Genomic DNA, 18,596 nt, shown 5'->3' on the forward strand with positions numbered 1-18,596 from the left:
GCATTGAAAAACTTGTGTGGCTAAAGTAAAACTGTGTGTTAGCAGTACATAAGTAACACACGGATGTTACACACAGTACACGAGTGCAGTGGTAATGTGCATTCTGAATGCAAGTCTGACAGAAAAGTAATATGTTTCTGCAGGTCTCCTCTTACAATTACGCCCGGTCATCTTGTCAGTTTTCTCATGGCACTGATTACTTGTATGTTGACCAAAACTATCATCATTGGACAAGTATGTAAAATGATCCCATCAATGACGGGTTCGAATGGAGCAAGCAGATGATTCAAGTATAAGGAATCCTCTTCCTTTAAAAGTATCTCCGCAAATTTTCTGTCTAATAGTCTGTCCTACTCACTCTGTTCAGATCTCATCTTCATTTTTTCCCTCTGCTCTCTGACTGTGGTTACTATCTCCTGCTGAATGTTATTTTACTAAAAGCCTGACTCTGAGTGATGTCACCGTAAAAGCCCTTCATCTTCTATTGGTGTTGATCTCGTAACTTCATAAACCTAAGATGACCGTGGTTTTCAGTGGGGCTGTCTGTCTCCCTGAAGTGAACCTTGCTCACTAGTTAGAGGACCACTGATGTCGACATGATTAATTCTGGGCACCATGTAGCATCAAGCTGCTTAATTCAAAGGAACTTGAGTCACATGCCTGTCACAGAGTCGTTTTTTTTTCCTTGTCAATCATTTCCTAAAACAGCAGAACTCTCTTTCGTAATATTTTCATTTATTCTGGTTATATATCATATAGTCTGATATTTTGCTCTGACTGAATTATATTTAAATACAAGAGGGTAACACCTTGAAAAATCAAGCTTTCAGAAGTGACTTAGAGCACATCTACAGTATATACTAGAGAACTGTAAAAAGTTGTAGCCTAGTTCTAAAAGTATGGTGCATGTGTATGTATGCCTGTATTCTTAGATACACATAATACTTGTACTGTTAGTACACAGTAGTACGTTGCAGGACCTGCTTGAGTCCAGAAAGCGCAGCAATCACCCTAGCATGGTGTTGCACCTAGCCCAGTGTGCTCTACCTCTCGACAGAGCTTCCTGCTTCTAGCCCTTGATGTATCTTGGCCATGGACAGTTTAACATCACACTCTACTGGGTAGCTGTACAAATTTATAAGCTGTGCACTACCACACAGGTATTTTGGGCTCTCGGGTCCCTCATCTAAACTACTAGGCTGCTTATGGAAGTGTGCTACATTACGGAAGTCATGATCAGGAGGATGTGCTGGCAGTCGCTGTGTCAGTAGGCAAATAAGGCTATGACAGAATAGGCTGAGAGTGTAATCTCTATTGCAGGCAAATAAAGCACAGTGTAGGCAAAATGCAAGGTTCTTTGAAGGTTGTCCTAATGTAGACAAAAGTTGTGTGACCCTTCTATTTTAAGACCGCTTGCCTCCAAATTGTAATCATTCCTGCACAAAACTACGAGGACAAGTTGCATTGCTAGAAATGAGCAGTCGGACAGCAAACTTGCTGGAGTTAACAGAAGTCTAGGATGTACCATAATCATCCTGCCATGAATGCAGAGCTCTCTGGAGTCTGTAAGGAGTTTATTTTTATTTTGGTGGTCCATTTTATTAAGTGCTCTTTTCATTACTATTTCTATTAGAAGAGCTCAAGATCTGAGCGTTTTGAAGACTTATTCTTCTGAACTGTCTGTCAAAATTCCACATAAATGTTATTTTACTATACTTGAAGTTTTTGGGGAAGAAAATTGGGAAGACTTTGAACGCTTTCACACAGATGAGCTTAGTATTTAAACCATTCCTGGGAGCAAACTTAGCTGGCTCAGTTCAGCTGTCATAGAAGAAGGGGGAAGGACTGATGCCTTGCTTCCTTTGGAGCATTGGACAAGACTTCAGCAGATTATGCATAGAATATTTTAGACTGGAAGGGACCTCTAGAGGTCCTGGGCCAATTCAACACTCAAAGCTCACTCTGCTTTAGATGGCTGGCCATGACCATCCATATCCCTGTATGTCCACTTTAACTTCTCAGATTTAATTTCCTCTTTGGGAGCCTGGAAAAGTACTCATAATGGGCTTCTCTCATTGCAATTTACAACTTATTGAGTGCATGTTACAATAAATAGTGATCTGACGATTGTCAGCTCTGCACTGCTCTCTCTGATAGTGATATTCTTTGTGGGGTGTGCCACAGGCTCACTGCTCCCATCTCAGAAGAGGGGATTTGGAAACAAAGGTACTGAGATGGTGAACCTGCCGCTGAGTCCTAATACTCCTCCATACCTGTGTATGGATGGTGGGATTCTCCTTAAGACCTTATACTCTTGTTTTTTCTTCTTAAATTATTTATATGAAATGCTAATCTGTAATTTCACCCTGCTTTGATGAATATATACTGACTGCAGGAAGCTAACTGGCACCCAGATGCTCATTTCCTAGCACAAGAGAAATAAATTTATATGATAGATAATAGCCATTTCTTTCTGAATTCCCTTTAACTGTGACTTTCTTATGTCTATATATTTTATGTGAAAGATGATGTGATTAGTAGCAGTGTTAGACTCCTCTGAAATCTTGGACTGTATGGAATCCTTTAAACAAATGTCTCGTTTTTTGCTATTTTCTACTTTCAAAGCTGCAGTGTGGCATTATGTATGTCAGTTCCTTGTATTAGTGTGGAATCTCTCAAATATAGATTTATTATTTATACAAAATCTGAATTATTGTCTCTTCTCAGAGGGGTGGTTCTATCTATTAAGTTTTACTTTTGCAGTGTGAGGTTCAATTTATTGAAAGAACTGTTTAAGCTATCTAACAGTGTAGTGCATTTAACTTGATATGCTATTTGTCTTGTTCTTAATGAATCTTTGATCAGTTTATACCTAGTTCACAAGTTTGTTTGTGCTTCCCTGTCCACAGGAAGGGATGGCGGTGAAAGGAGTAAGACCTTAATTTAAAAAGGTCAAAATGGTAAACAAATTTAAACGGGTCAATGCACTTCAGAGTGTAAAACAATGTCGGATCATGGAAAGATCACCTCGATCCTAATTCTCTGTCTCACACAAAGGTGTCAGTGCTTCTTATGTTTTCCTGATATTAACAAAGCAAGACAAGAGCTGACTTGTGAGACTAGGTGCTGCTGTTATAGACTCCTTCCCCTTCCAGCAGAGTATTTCGGTGTGTCACAGTATATAAATAGCCCTTAGAGAGCAATAGCGCACAGTTGTTTCTTCCTATATGCACAGCAGAGCCAATTAGAAGTGATGAGTCTATTTGGTGGCTTTGATTTGGCAAGATGTTTGAGCTTTTTTCCTTCCACCTGTGTTCTGCACTACACGTGTACTGTCCATGTGAAGGGCATAACTTTAATATCAGATAAGTATTGCTTGCAGTGTGAAGTAAAGATTTTCCTTTTTAGCTGCCATTTTGGGGCTGAATAGAACAATCTCATTGAAGACAAATGACAAGTAAAGTATTTACAGTATTTGGCCTTGAAAGACAGAGGGGTGTGTGTATATATAAGGGTGTGCGGGTTTTGTGTGTGGCTTGCTTGTTTGTTTTTTAATAAAAACAGTTTTCTCAAAGAGCTCCCAAGCTGGTGCATTTAGCTAGCTGTGTAATCACAAGCATTGTTGAAATGTTTTTGGCCAGGAAACAAATCCCATGCTGATTGTGAGGCAAGGTCAGTTAAAATAAATAAATATTTTTGCTTTCTAGGGAAGCTTTTGCTTTGGAAATGAAACAAATTATGTTCTGTTCCAAAGTATAAATAAACTCAGACTACTGGTAGTTTTCATTTGGGAACAAGTTAACTTATGGAATTGGGTAGAAATGTATGGTTTATGTGTAATTCTTATATTATGCTGCTCTACAACTAGTGTTAGTAGTCCCATTAGTTTAATTGCTCTTGATTTCAGACAATCTGCTTGTGTGTGGAAGTCTACCCATTAGTGTAAAGCAGGCCTAAAGCAAAGAACTCAAACAAGAATAAAGAGGTATAAAAGAGAAAATTGCAGCTGACTCCCTTATACACCCGTGCTCACGTTTTTTGCAATGGGTACTCATACTGGCTTTTGCAGTATGCTGTCCTAAGTACACTTTACTGTGCAGCCCTGCGGTTTAGGTTGGAATGTAGTACTTTTTTGATGTGATGGACCTTGAGACAGAGTTCCCCTTCCTCTGTGAGTCCATTAATAAACGTACTCAAGACTATTTGCATAAAATTGCTAAAATGCATCTGTGAGGGACATAGATTTAGGGAATCATACCAATGGTGTGACTTCAAAAAGCAAAAGTCTGCATGGGGGAGCCTGCAAGGTTAAGGCTCAAATGGTCATCGCTATGCAATAAACTCAGTCTTTTTTTCTTCCTTTCTTTTCTTCCCCACGTATGTTTAATCAAAGCTATATTTAATTGGATTGTAAGCTCGTCTGTGTGGTGACCCAACATGCTTATATTGTATGCAACGCAGGATATCTTATCCCTGCTGGCGTATCAATAAGCTGGCTATGAGTTACAATGGCAGAAAGAAACTCTTAATTTTTACCAGTTTATCAACAGCACTGTTTCTACCTTTTTTGTAAAGATAGAAATAATTGATTTAACACCAAACTGTGCCAGCAGGCTGTCACAAGAGGATGATAACAGCGGAGGGAGAGTATCTGAGGAAAAACTTCCTCTTGGGCAGTATGGGGACAAAGAGTACCCTTGCTCAGGGACTCAGTCTGCTGCTTGTTAACTGGAAAGGCAGAGCAGGGGGAGCCTGCGCGTGTGTCCTGCTCCTTTAGCAGAGGAGTGGGATCTGGGACTACAGCTGTGGTGGTGGAACAAAAATAGGTACCCTTATCAACAGAGCAAATGCATCACTTGGAAAAAATCCTTCATCCGTGGAAAGTGGTTTGTGTTAAGCAGCAATTAGGCCCAGCCTTTTCTCCTTCTCCCCTGCCTCAAATATTTAAGATGTGTCAATATGCAAGTAAGGTACTATAAAACTAATTTGTAAGTTAGGAGCAGCTACTCAGCATTTGATAGCATGTGCTAGTACTTGGAAAGAAGGACTGAGAAAAAGCCAGGCTGTCAGTACATAACATAGCGTGATTGTATGTTTTGCAATACGATGATGCTTTTGATTCTGTGATGAGACAGCTGCTAGTAATTTTATCAAAATGTTTTTCTTTAAAATTTAGTGTTGTTTGTTTCCTGATTTATTATATCCATCTCCTATTGTTCTAACTCTCCTTTTTCACTCACACTCTGTAAAATAGTGTTCCGTAGCATGACCTAATCTAAGGAACAAAGGAATTCTTTTAAATTTCCAATCCTGGAAGCAAGCAGCTTTGCTTTGGGTCAGTGCTCATTTGAAGATAGAAATCTTAGTATTATTAAGAGGACAGAAGCTGTTCTCATCATACATCTTCTCTTATTACAGACTTGTGAACTGTTGAACAAAGTGGTCAGCTTCTGTGTGAAGGGAACAGGAAGGGGGCATAGAATTAGTCTGATAAGAATGGATATTTACTGAGGATATAGGGTTGTATGTGTATGTTCTTAATATCCACTGCTAGTTTGAGCTTCTAGGATGATGGAATGAATATTTTCCCTTAGAAAAGTACTATATCTCACTATAAAATAAAAATCGCATCATCATAAAGAAAACACAGGTTACTGGAAAAAAAAAAAATTAAATTCAATTTTTAGATTTTCTTTCCTTACAAATTAAAGATGAATTTATAGATAAAAGATTTACTGGAAGCTCATGATTCTTTGAGAGGTAGTGGTCATAAAGACAGAAACATTTTATTGTACTGTGAAGAGCCCCAGAGCACAGATCTCCGTAATGGTCTATCTCATACACCAACTGAACAGACACAAATTAGCCAAAGGCAAGGGAAACTTTGGAGGGAAAAAGGGGATACTTTAGCTTTGCATGGCATCATCAGTATAATTAGATGGAATACAATGAATGTTTAAACAGCATTGCTGCTTTGTGACTATTTTTCTCCAAAAAGGGAAGAGGTCGTTTAAGGACTTGACACATGATGTTCCAACTAGTTTTCAACAGTGGTGTTATTTTTGGATTGCCTTTTAAAGGCAGTCACAGGGTGCTGTCTGATCATTGCATTTAGAGCATAAGAGAATGTTAAAAGAAATTATATTAGAGTAATAGTGGAGAAAAGAATGTGACATCAGTTTAATTACAGAATACCTTAGTAAGAGAACGTAAGGGAAAGAAGATTCTTAAATTCATAGACTCTTTCGGTTAAAATGTAATAACATATCTTTTCTTCGGGTGCACCAGTTCAGTCAGCAGAACCATTGTAACCAAGAGGTTGCTCTTAAGTTCCCTCTCCATCATGGATCTCACACTTTCTCTTGTTGCCTTGGTGTGTTTTTCTATATTTTTTTTCTTGCCCTTACAAATTAATTCTTTACTGTCCATCTTGGCTGTCTTTTAAAAGTTCTCTTGTCAGTAAATACTTGCATGCTACTCAAAATAATTGGAAAAAGAGTTTGTGGCCTGTAGTAGATGTTTACAGCTAATCAACTAATCAATCAATGCATGACATGGAATTCTAATTAACCTTATAATCTAAATAACTGCTATAAGCCCTTTGTTCCAGGCTATTCTTTCTGCTGCCACTCGATGTTTTGCTGAGTTTAAATCCTTGATGATTTTCAGAGCAAAAAACCCAGACTCGGGCTGGACGCTCCAGTGCTTTATATCTTATAGCTTCTTATAGCAAGTCTAACTGTAGTAGACAATTCTGACCTGAAAATGCTTCACAGCTATTTTGCACAAGATTATATAGCTAGACAAGGTAACCAAGAAACATGTCGTCCATCTTGAAACTCCAGGCACAGCTATGGCAGCATGTATACCTAGTTAATAAGGTAAAATATGTGGTTCACAGAGCAACCCTCTATTTGTGAATGTTGTTGCGCATGTACAGGTGACATAATGGAAAGTTTCCCTGTGTTCTGCAGTCTTATCAAGATGAAAATGAAAACTATCTAATGCTATCTTCTAATAGATGTTTTTTAAAAGCACAAGACACGGACAGAATCAGCTTGAGCAGTTCCCATTCTAGTTCACAGATCAGTTTGATAACTAGCTGACCTTCTAATCGTAACTGATGTCCACAACAAGACTTTGACAGCACTCTTCACTATCTGAGGTCTTGAAATTTGACTCAAGCTTATTTTTGTTTTGCTGAGTCTTTGCATGTACTATAAAGTTTCCACATGAGTGGAAGATGGTCACTGAAATGAAAATTGGATGCCACAATGTCATTTCTGTTTGTACTTGTGCAGCTACTGCTGTCATTTGATGCTGGTGGAGTTCTGTGCAATTAAAAGAACATTCAACATTTTTATTGTAGTGTTTGAGGCAAAACTCTGGGGAGTTAAGCTGCAAAGGAGGAAAAGCCAGTGAATACCTTTTTGAAAAGCGTATCATGTTTATTATACAAATCTTATATCAGAAATCCCTAGACTGGTATAATGCTATCGATTGGTAGGAGTCAATCACAATTGGTTGGTAGGAATCAGTCTAGTGGAGCAGGGCAAAAAGCAACGTCATATCTCTGCACTTCAGGAAAGCAGACTTCAGCCTGTTCAGGGGCCTGCTTGCAGCAATCCCATGGTATATGGCCCTGGAGGGAAGTGGGGTCTAGGAAAGCTGGCTAATAGTCAAGGATCCCTCCTCCAAGCTCAAGAATGGCCCATTCCAACAAATGGGAAACCAACTAAAGGCAGCAGATGAACAAGCACTAAATTTCAACATAGAAAGGAAGTGTATAAGAGGTGGAAGCAGAGACAGGTGACCCAGGAGAATGTAGCAATGCTGTCTGAGCATATAGGGATGGGTAGGAGACTTGAATGTCACCTGGAGTTGAAACTGGCAAAGGACGTGAAGGGCAACAGGAAAGGCTTCTACAAACACATAAGCAGCAAAAGGAAGGCTGGGGAAAATGTTGGTCTGCTTCTTATTGGGGCAAGCAGCCTGGTGACAAAGGATACAGAAAAGGCAGAGATACTGATTGCCTTTTTCACCTCGATCTTGACTGAGAAGACCAGCCCTCAGCAACCCCAGGCCTTGGACACCACAGAGAAAGTCTAGGGAAAGGAAGATTGTTTTCCCTTGATGGAGGAGGACCTGGTTAGGAATCACTTAAGCAAACTGGACATACACAAGGCCACGCACCCTGATGGGATACACCCCGGTGTGCTGAGGGAGCTGGCAGATGTCATTGCAAGGCCACTCTCACTCATCTTGGGAAGGTCGTGGCAATCGGGAGAGGTCCCTGAGAACTGGAAGAGCACAAACGTCACCCCTGTCTTCCAGAAGGACAAGGAGGAGGACCTGGGGAACTACTAGCCGGTCAGCCTCACCTCAGTCCCTGGAAAGGTGATGGATCAGCTCATCCCGGAGACCATTTCCAAGCACGCAAACGACAAGAAGGTGGATCAGGAGTAGTCAGCAGGGATTCACCAAAGGGGAAATCATGCTTGACCAACCTGAGAGCCTGCTGTGATGGAATGACTGGCTGGGTAGAGGAGGGCAGAGCAGCGGATGTTGTCTACCTAGACTTCAGAAAAGCTTTCGACACTGTCTCCCATCACATCCTCGTAGGTAAGCTCAGGAAGCGTGGGCTAGACGAGCGGACAGTGAGGTGGACTGAAAACCTGGCTGAGCTGCTAGGCTCTGAGGGTTGTGATCAGCGGCCCAAGTCTAGGTGGAGGCCTGTAGCTAGCGGTGTCCCCCAGGGGTCAAAACTAGGGCCAAACCTGTTCCACTTGTTCATTAATGACCTGGAGGAAGGGACAGAGCACACCCTCAGCAAGTTTGCTGAAGATACGAAACTGGGAGGAGCGGTGGATGCCCCAGAAGGCTGCGCTGTCATTCAGAAGGACCTGGACAGGCTGGAGAGCTGGGCGGGGAGGAACCTCCTGAAGTTCCACAAAGGCAAGGGCAGGGTCCTGCACCTGGGGAGGACTAACCCCAGGCACCAGCACAGGCTGGGGGTTGACCTGCTGGAAGGCAGCTCCACAGAGAAGGACCTGGGAGTGCTGGTGGACAGCCAGTTGACCACGAGCCAGCAATGTGGCCTTGTGGCCAAGAAGGCCAATGGTCTCCTGGGGTGCATGAGACAGAGTGTTGCCAGCAGGTGGAGGGAGGTGATCCTGCCCCTCTCCTCAGCCCTGGGGAGGCCACACCTGGAGTTCTGGGCTTCCCAGTACAAGAGAGACATGGAGCTATTGGAGTGAGTCCAGTGAAGGGCTACCAAGATGATTAAGGGACTGGAGTCTCTCTCCTCTGAAGAAAGGCTGAGGGAGCTGGGCCTGTTCAGCCTGGAGAAGACAAGACAGAAGGTTGGGGTGGGGGGGAAGCTTATCAATATTTATAAATATTTGATAGGAAGGTATAAAGAAGATGGTTCCAGACTCTTTTCAGTGTTGCAACACTGAGATGAGAGTCAATGGGCACAAACTGAAAGACAGGAAACTCCATCTGAACACAAGAGGGGGGGGGAAAAGAAAAAGAGAGAGAGAAATTCTTCTCTGTCCTCTCCTCCTTGCCTGTTCAAGGGTGGTGATAATGATGGACATCAAGTGAGATTCATTATTGTCAAGTCAGATATGAGCCAATGAATTAAACCAAGAAAAAAAAAAAAGATAGTAATCACAAATTGAAGGGCCAGTTTGGAGGACCACTTGACATCCGGAGGTTGTAGTCAAAACTTGCAGAAACTGTGCTGTTTGTCCTGTGTGCCACTTGCATGTAAGAGAAAATGGGATTATGTGAGTTCTTCTCCTGTATGTGGTGTTCTTGTTTTCTTTTCTTTTGAAGAAGGCATATCTGAGGAGGAGGGATTAAGCAGCCCGTTTTGGCCTGGCTGGATCAGGTGAAGGAGAAGATTGTGCTTCTGAGAAAAGGACTGGGCAAGCTTCACACAGATCAGGGACCAGGAAACTCCTGAAAAGAGCAGGGAATAGAAACACTCTGAAGCTTCAGAGGAGCTGAAAGGGAAAAAAAGAGAGCTAAAAAAGATCGTAATTTGTTGTAATCCAAAAGGTCACTGAAGGTTACTACATTGAGAATAAGGCTGGAAGGAAGGACACCATGGAACTGGGCAAAGAGGAGACCTGTTTAAAAACTCTTACTTATGTTCTTTGTATTGTGGAGATCTAAGGTTTCTGGCTTTTTGATTTTTATCTTTTTCAATGTTCAGCTTTCTAATGTGTGTTCAAATAAAACCTAACTCTTTAATTTCATATTATTCCTGTTTTTGGTGGAGTTCACCTAAAGGAAAGGCAAACAGTGCTACTTCACAGCTCTGGCCAGTCTGGGCTGACAGGGAAGTTTGTAAAGGATTCACGCATTTCAGAAAAAATGTAACAAGTAGACAAAATCCCTGCTGTAGATGAGAACATTCTCAAGTTGTTGTAATGTCTTTGGTCTGTTGATGAAGTTGCGATTAGAATACATAGAGGTTTTTGCCTTTATGTAGCAAAAGGCTGATACTTGGAGATATAGGGAAAAGATGCAGGCAGGATACAGATATCATAAGAATTTTTTTTATTTGATAAGAGCAAAAGTCACATTTTCTGTTGCTGAGTGAGGGAGGTGCCAGTATTTCCTCTTTCAACCAAATATAACAAAATAGTGTCATAAAATTAAATAATTTTATCAAAATCTCAACAATTTCCCATAGATATGTTCAATCACCTCCAACCTGCTGCCAAAAGCCCAAAACTTCGTCCTCTCTAAGTCTCCAAAGCTCCCCTGTGTATTTCAGCACCTGCTGTGGTGCCTGTGTTGCTCTAGCCCATCTTCACTCTGCACTCTGAAAATTTCTGTGCCTTAATCCCTTTTATTAATTTGGGTAAAATCTGAGTGACTTTATGCCAGAAATCATTATAACTTTTTTTCAGTTCATTTCTCAAACTAACCTGGAAGTTGTCACAAGACAAAATCTTCATGTGCAGCTTCTCATCTTCTCTTTAATTACTGGTTAAGGGTTCTTTTTGCCAAAATTCTGAATTAATCCTTTGATATCACTAGCACTGCGGTGTGTCATTGGAGCTGCTGGTGTGGTTGGGTCAAAACTAGCAATCAGCCTCCCTCCTTTCCTTCCTCCTTCCCTCAACAAAATGAGTTTGCTTACGAAATTAAGAATACAAAATATTTTCTGTAGTTTGTGGTAATTATTTTTGTTATTGTTGTTAAAAATCCTTAAAGAAAATGTTACCCAACTGCAAGTTTTGTTGTTTTCTGAAGGCATTATTTCTCAGATCTGTCAGCAAGTATAAGATTATAGTAGTGCGAAGGAACCAGTCAAAACAGATTGTGCCAGGCAATGTACAAATACAAAACAAGAGTCTCATCTTGTCCCAATGAAATGAGTTTTTAAGTTAGCATGCCTCTATCATGTCTCTTTCATCTATGTCAGAGTAAAGTGAACAATGAGTTTCGGGTTCTGACAGTATTTTGTATTTAATTCTCTTGTACTTTTTCTGTGGCTTCACGTTAGGAAGGTATGCTTTAGTTGAAAGGTGGAGGGAGTGCATATTGGAGACAATGGTCGTGATGTCAGATTTACCTTCTACAGTTTGATTTACTTTCCCAAGGACTTTTATAATTTTTGTGTTCTAGAGATGCATAAAACAACCCATGAGATACCCATGAGATACATTTGCTCCAAAAAATAGAAGAAGTATTATTTCAGTCTAATATCCACAAGATTTACAACTCAGGCCAAGGAGCAAGTGCCAAAACAGGACTTCCTTGTTTTTCAATTTAAAATAAAATTGGAAATTTTTTAATCTTGTCCATTTGTGATTGCAAGCCTGTTTTGTCTTCTATTTTTTCAGTTAAACTTGCAGTTTCAGCTTTACATAGCAACTAGTTTTCTCTCAAACTGCTGCTAAGGTTGCTTCTTGCTGAGACTTGCTCTGCAGCATTTGTGAAACCAGTATTGGTTCCAGTTCACTAGACGTGCTCTCAGAGTGCAAAGGAGCTGAATACACAGGAACAAAAATGAACTCTTCCTTCAGAGTGCATAATGCTTTAAAGTGATGCTCTGAGGACAGAGGAGGAAGCTGACTTTAGGGTAGTCTGAGCCCCTCTCATGTGATATTTGGAACATGAAAACCAAGAACATGTTGAAGATTGTTCAGAGGTGAAGTGTTCTCAAAGGCCTGTATTGCTTAGCAGGAGGTAGTGTGTAGGTTTTCTTTTTTCTTTTTTTTTTTTTTTTTAAATTCTCTGCTTCCCACTCCCCAAGGCAGGATATATGCATTTGAAAGTCATGATTCCTCTGGCTCAAAACCCTGCTGCATCAAATATTTGTATTAAATCTAGACAAAGACTGTAGTTGGACCTCCTCATTAAGGTCCCCAGTGTGCATGTGGCAAATACTGTGATAGTTTAATAGTTATTCTGATGGCTTTCAAATTGGGGCTGTCAGGTTCTGGATGGCTATATAATCTGGGAAGAGGATGCCTAAGTTACATGAGTAGTGTGCAGTCTAGCTACAGCCCTAAATCAAAAAGCTAGTACATTAGTAAATTTTTAAACTTAGTAACTGAAACTTCCCCTACAAAATGCAGGCAAATGTTTTCTGTGTGTACAAACTGCCTATTTGTATTTACAAAGTAGGTAATTATTTGTACAGTTGTCTATTCTGTGCATAAATATAGTTGTGTATGCTGAATTGTATAGGCATGTTCTGCGAGATTGATTTGCGTTCTTAATTTTGAAAATATAGCCTTGAGTTTATTGCAAGGCTCCAATTAATGTTTTAAAAAGGTCCATAATGAGGAACAGTTTCTGGTTAAGAAATCTAAAATTATGGCTTAAAAACATGAGACAATTTGAATGTCCATCTGGAATTCAAGTTCTTATGCATTACACATGAGAAGATACAAAAATGTAAGGAGGACTCAAAACTTGATATGCTTGTGGAATGTATTGCCAGCAGGAAAGATGTTACTGTGCCTCAAATGCTGTTCTTTCTCACTAGGCACAAACGCATCCAACTGTTTTGTGAGAAGTTATATTCGTTTTATTTAGCTAGAAGTGCAGTGTTCTTTATTTTCTTTTAAGCATATTAGCAGTGCAGATGTAGGAGACAGGTTAATGTCTGAACCTGACCTAAATGAATGAACAGATTCCAATAAAAGAAGCCATTTTTGGAACCTATGGGCAAACAAATGTTTACGTGAAAGTGAAGGTTGCACCAATTCAGCAGCCATGTAGACAAGAAATTAAATCAATTCTCTGAAGCTGCTCAGGCTATTTTGCCTGTGTTTTTGTTAGATGCTTGAACTCTTTCTAAACACAAAGATTCTTAGACAGGATCATACAGGTCTGCACGAACTATGCCTGCTGTATCCTGCTTCAATAGGAGAAGGCTGCATAGTGTTTCGGTTGTTTAGTTTGTGTTCTTAAAACTGTTAGTAGTCTTCAGTCATTCCATATCACAGCTCTTCTAACACTGTGTAAAGTATGAAAATAATTACTAGGTGATTACCAGGAGATCATTTGTGCAAACCTGACATCCACAAGTCCATGGGCCCTGATGGGATGCACCCACGAGTGCTGAGGGAGCTGGCAGATGTTATTGCTAGGCCACTCTCTATCGTCTTTGAAAGGTGCCTCCAGCGGAGGGCTACGAAGATGATGAGGGGACTGGAGCATCTCTCCTAAGAAGAAAGGCTGAGAGAGCTGGGCCTGTTTAGCCTGGAGAAGAGAAGACTGAGGGGGGATCTCATCAGTGTGTATTCAAAGTATCTGAAGTGGGGGGGATGTCAAGAGGATGGGGCCAGACTCTTCTCGGTGGTGCCCAGTGACGGGACAAGAGGCAATGGGCAGAAACTGAAACACAGACAGTTCCATCCGAACATGAGGAAAAGCTTTTTTTCTGTGAGGGTGACTGAGCACTGGAACAGGTTGCCCAGAGAGGTAGTGGAGTCTCCTTCGCTGGAGTTGTTCAAAACCTGCCTGGACATAATCCTGGGAAATATGCTCTAGAGGAGCATATTATCTGCTTGAGCAAGGGGGTTGGACTAGATGATCTCCAGAGGTCCCTTCCAACCTCAACCATTCTGTGATTGCTGCTAGCAGTATAGGCGTGCCAATAAGACTAAACTGGGTCCTTCCTCAGTCTGTATGCTCAAGGAAATACACGTTTGTGTGTACAAAACCACTAATTCCATGTGCCCACCTTCTGGAGGAATTTATCACTGTCCTGAAGATTGCCCTTCAATTTCTTAACCTGGAAAAGGTCATGTTATTGGGCTATTCCTTTTTCTGCTTTTATACCTCAACCTGCATTTGAAAACATGATCTGAAAATACAGTGCATAAGGGTAAGCCAGGGCTCAGGGAAAGGTGGTGTGGGGGAACGTTTTACTCAGATGATTGCATTTCACTCTTGCCATGAGGTATTTAGACTGCAAAATAACACTGGCTATGCACATAGAGTTGCAGGCACAAGATAAGCACACAAACGTCAGTCCCTTTAAGAACAGTCTTTTTCTGGAACACAGTTAATAACTTAAATGATCTTTGTAGGTGTATATGCATTTGTGTAATACATATGAATAGATATCCTTACAGACAAGAAAGTGGTTGTAATATAAAAATAGTAACAACAGGGACATGAATCGGATGAATTAGCTCTTTCCTTCTCTTTGTAAAGTCTTATGCAAACCAGCTCATCTCTCCACAGCTCGCTCTTTCCATCTGTGAAATGGTGTTCATACTCATCTTTGAGCAATTTTAATCTGTGCTTAAGAGTCACTATCTGGAAGCAGTGTTATTAATTAGATCAGTACAAGTTTTTTCTGGGCATAATGACAGCCATATAGGCATAACTATCTTACTGGGTATTTCTGGCTACATGGAAAACAGAAACATTTAGTTTCTTTGAGTTATGGCAGTTATTTCAAAGCCTCGGTAAAGGTGCAGAAAGCTCAGTCTTTTCAAGCAATAATACAGATGGGAATACAAACAAAGCAATGACCACTGAGCAAATTTTCCCTCATCCTCAACTTTAATGCATGAGAAATGACTCTACCTTGTGAATTATACTATTGGGAAGGAGGAAGTGATGATTCCCTCTCCCCACTGCCCCAAAACTGCTGCTGCAGGCATTTCCAAAGGTGCTGTAAGACCAATAAGAGCACATAAAAGAGGGTATTTGGAGTCATGAGTATTAAAGCTAGTTCTAATAATAATATTATGATAATCAAAGAACAGAAACCATGGCTTTCGGAGAGGAATCAGACTGGATGACCTGGATTGAATGACCTGTAGAGGAATAGTAGCATTAATAATAAAGTACTTTGTGATATTTAAGTTATTGTAAATGGTTAGCTGATATTGCTGTTCTCAAGCTTTAAAATGGCTTTTCAATGCATAACACTTTAATCTGTCCACCCTTGCTGACTTTGTCTGATCACGCTTCTTACTCAAATCCAGGTAATTCTTGAAAGTAGCTTTAAATGCCAATAATGAAGCACCTTAGACATTCTATGTCTCAGCACAGATATATGTATTTTTCAAGCCTGAAATCTCTCATGTGCTCAAACCTAGAATTTATTTATCAAGGAAAAGAGCTTCTTTTTGTCTAATAGCAGATCCTTTCTCCTTGCCTTTGTAAAATCTTTAGTTTCCTTCTTGAAGAAATAGATGCTGTTTTCTATGCATTATGGTTCCTTAGGTAAGATCTGTGAATTGGAGAAGCTTTTATTCCCATTATGTTATAGAGAAAAGGACTGTGAAATAATAAATCCCTTAGTGAAGCAGACTTGCAAGATTTTCATCTCATCTTGAGATGTGCCAGAGTGCTCTGTAATTGGCAAACAGCTGTACTGTCAGGATCCTTTGGTGTAATTTGATCTTGAATACTTAAGGGGGGAGCTAGTGAGTTCTGAGGGTACCAGTCCTGAGATCTGTGGAATGAGGCACGTCCCATAGAGGCAATACCAATATTAAATTCTAACGGGAAGAACATTTTCTGACCTTTGGTATCCTTGGGAAAGAGGTTTGTTTTTTCACATATTTATTTTTAAGAGAAAATTGAATCAGAAATGTTATTGTACTCTGTCTGAAAGGATTAATTTTTTTCTTCGTCAGATGTTTGCTATCTTGAGATATTGTATTTGTTGTCTTGAGATGGAGTGCTGTATAATGGGTATAGCACATAATCAGCTATAGATGAATAAATAAGAGCAGATTACAGCTCAGAATAGGATGTATTTTAGTGCACTAATTAGTGGAATACAATAAATGGGCTCTGTAAAAACGTAGGTTTTTTCCCCCCTTCAGAAAAGGGCTCAGTGTTTTTCAGCAATACACTATTTGCAAGTGTTTAACAGTGCTGAAAGAAAGCCCTTGGAATTTTCTGTAATATCAGTCTGATTCTGAAAGGTGATACTTCCATTGGTTTCTGTTAGTTTTACTGGCATGCCTCACTTATGGAAATTTGATGATATGGGAACATATCTTTTGAATCAAATCCCAGGTAGAAAAAAGAATATTCCTCAATAGGGTATTGCAAAGATTGTGTGATGCTACAGTGTTCTGTAGTAAGGACCATGGTGACACTTCTGTAAGTAGCAAGTAAGAAAGGTACTAGGGAGAAAAAAAATCTACAGTTGCAGAGAAGTGTTGTTATATGAAATAATTTGCTTTAACTATGCTTTTTCTTCTTTCATATTTACTTTTACAAATAGTCTGCCACCCACAGCTGAACACCTGCATGAAGGAATGTCGTGCAACCCCTCCTCCCCACCAAAAAAGTTTGCAAAGAGAAAATTATTCTTAAGTACTTCACCATGATTAGTCTTTTAACTTCTACTAAAATAAATTTAATTTTTAAAATGATATCTGCGTCTTGTATGACATTGCCATATATATGCATGTGCATTGCAGTAGCACCTGAGGGCCATGACAATGGAGTGGAGTCCCACTGTAGTAGATGCAGTGGTTGTTACTGGAGTTCAAGCAGTAAGAGGAGGTTTGCCTACAAATGGCTGTTTCATCGATTCAGCCCATTCGGGGGGAAGAGGGTCCTTGAAGGAACATTAGTGCAAACTGCATCCCTCTCAGAGGAATGTTATTCTTCTGGGAGCACATAGCTCCCAAGAAGGGAGAGTGGCAACTGGGTGCACTGGAAGCAGAATTTATGCTGATATTGGCAATCACGCAGGAGAATAGTGACGGGAGAATAGTGATTGCAATCAAGACAGATCTTATTGCAACTCAGCAAAGACCTCCCAATACATCATGGGAAAAATGGGCTCAGGTGGCCCAGGGGACCATTTCATTTCACAAAAAAAATTGGAAAAGTCAAGGCCTGACTATGTCCTCAGCCACCCATTGTAACCCCTAAGCCTGCTTTTATGTCTCTTTTTTTTTCTTTTTTTTTTTGCTCTTTGTTATCCGTACTTGCAAGTACTTCTGTCCTTGCATGAAATTATGAAATTGGCATTTGTAAAATGTACATTAGCATGCTAATTATGGACTGAGTGTGCCATGCACTGTTCCCTACATCTGATGCCTATAGGCTGCCTGAATGCTTTAGCTCAAATCCACTCTACCTTCTTAATGATCTTCAAATGCAGACTTATCCAAATGCACCTTTTGTAATTTGGGGAGAGCCTGCCAGACCGTAGATGGCAGCAGCAAGGCACAGAGCTCAGAAAGGCAATCAACTCTCTTTCTGTATAAAGATGGAGGAAGTCTTTGTCCATAAGAGCAATGCACATCTAGGCTCCAAAGTACCTCTTAGCCAGGGCTCTTTGACAAGGATGGATGTTGTTGAGGTGGAATGTAACAGTATTTCCTCTAAACCATCTCTTTACACAAATAGACCATGCCTGATGTCCTCATTCAGTATAAGGTCCGATTCAGCTATCTTTTCTAATTGATCAGACAAATGCCCAATGACTTTAAAAGTGATATGCTTGAGTAGGGAAGGCATTAGTATGTCATTCAGAATGTATTCATATTTATGGAGCATTTAAGAATCCTTCAGAAGGAACTGTGTTATGCACATATAATATTGGTTACATATAAGACTATTTGATTCAGCAGTGAACAAGTAAAAAGGGCAATTTTATCCTTTATTGTCTTTTTTCCATTTTCACTTTGTCTGGAACAAAATTAATAATCATACTGTATCTAGCATGTCTGAATGTCTATTGAAATCATAAATCAAGCTTCCAAGACACAAGTGAGATTTTAAAAATACATAAACATTAATGAGCTTCATTTTTCTCAGCTTTGTCTTTTTGTTTCTCACTTTGATAGCATATCAAACCATTCTTAATAAATCAGATATCCAAGCTAAATTGTATATTGCATGTAGAACAGTTTATACCATGGAAACACATAAATGGGTTTGGCAACTACTTTGAAATATAAAGAGATTCATAAACGAAATATTCACCCAAAAAATTTGAAGTTCAAAACAAACCCAATTAGAATTCAGAAAGCAGATGAGTTTTTTAAATGCAATCTTAAACTTGGAAGGAGAATCTATCAGGAGATAATTGATTCCACCAAACAAACAATCATTGAAAACGTTCTGCCGTC

This window comes from Struthio camelus, chromosome 1 (assembly GCF_040807025.1).
Source record: "Struthio camelus isolate bStrCam1 chromosome 1, bStrCam1.hap1, whole genome shotgun sequence".
In the NCBI taxonomy this organism is placed as follows: domain Eukaryota; kingdom Metazoa; phylum Chordata; class Aves; order Struthioniformes; family Struthionidae; genus Struthio; species Struthio camelus.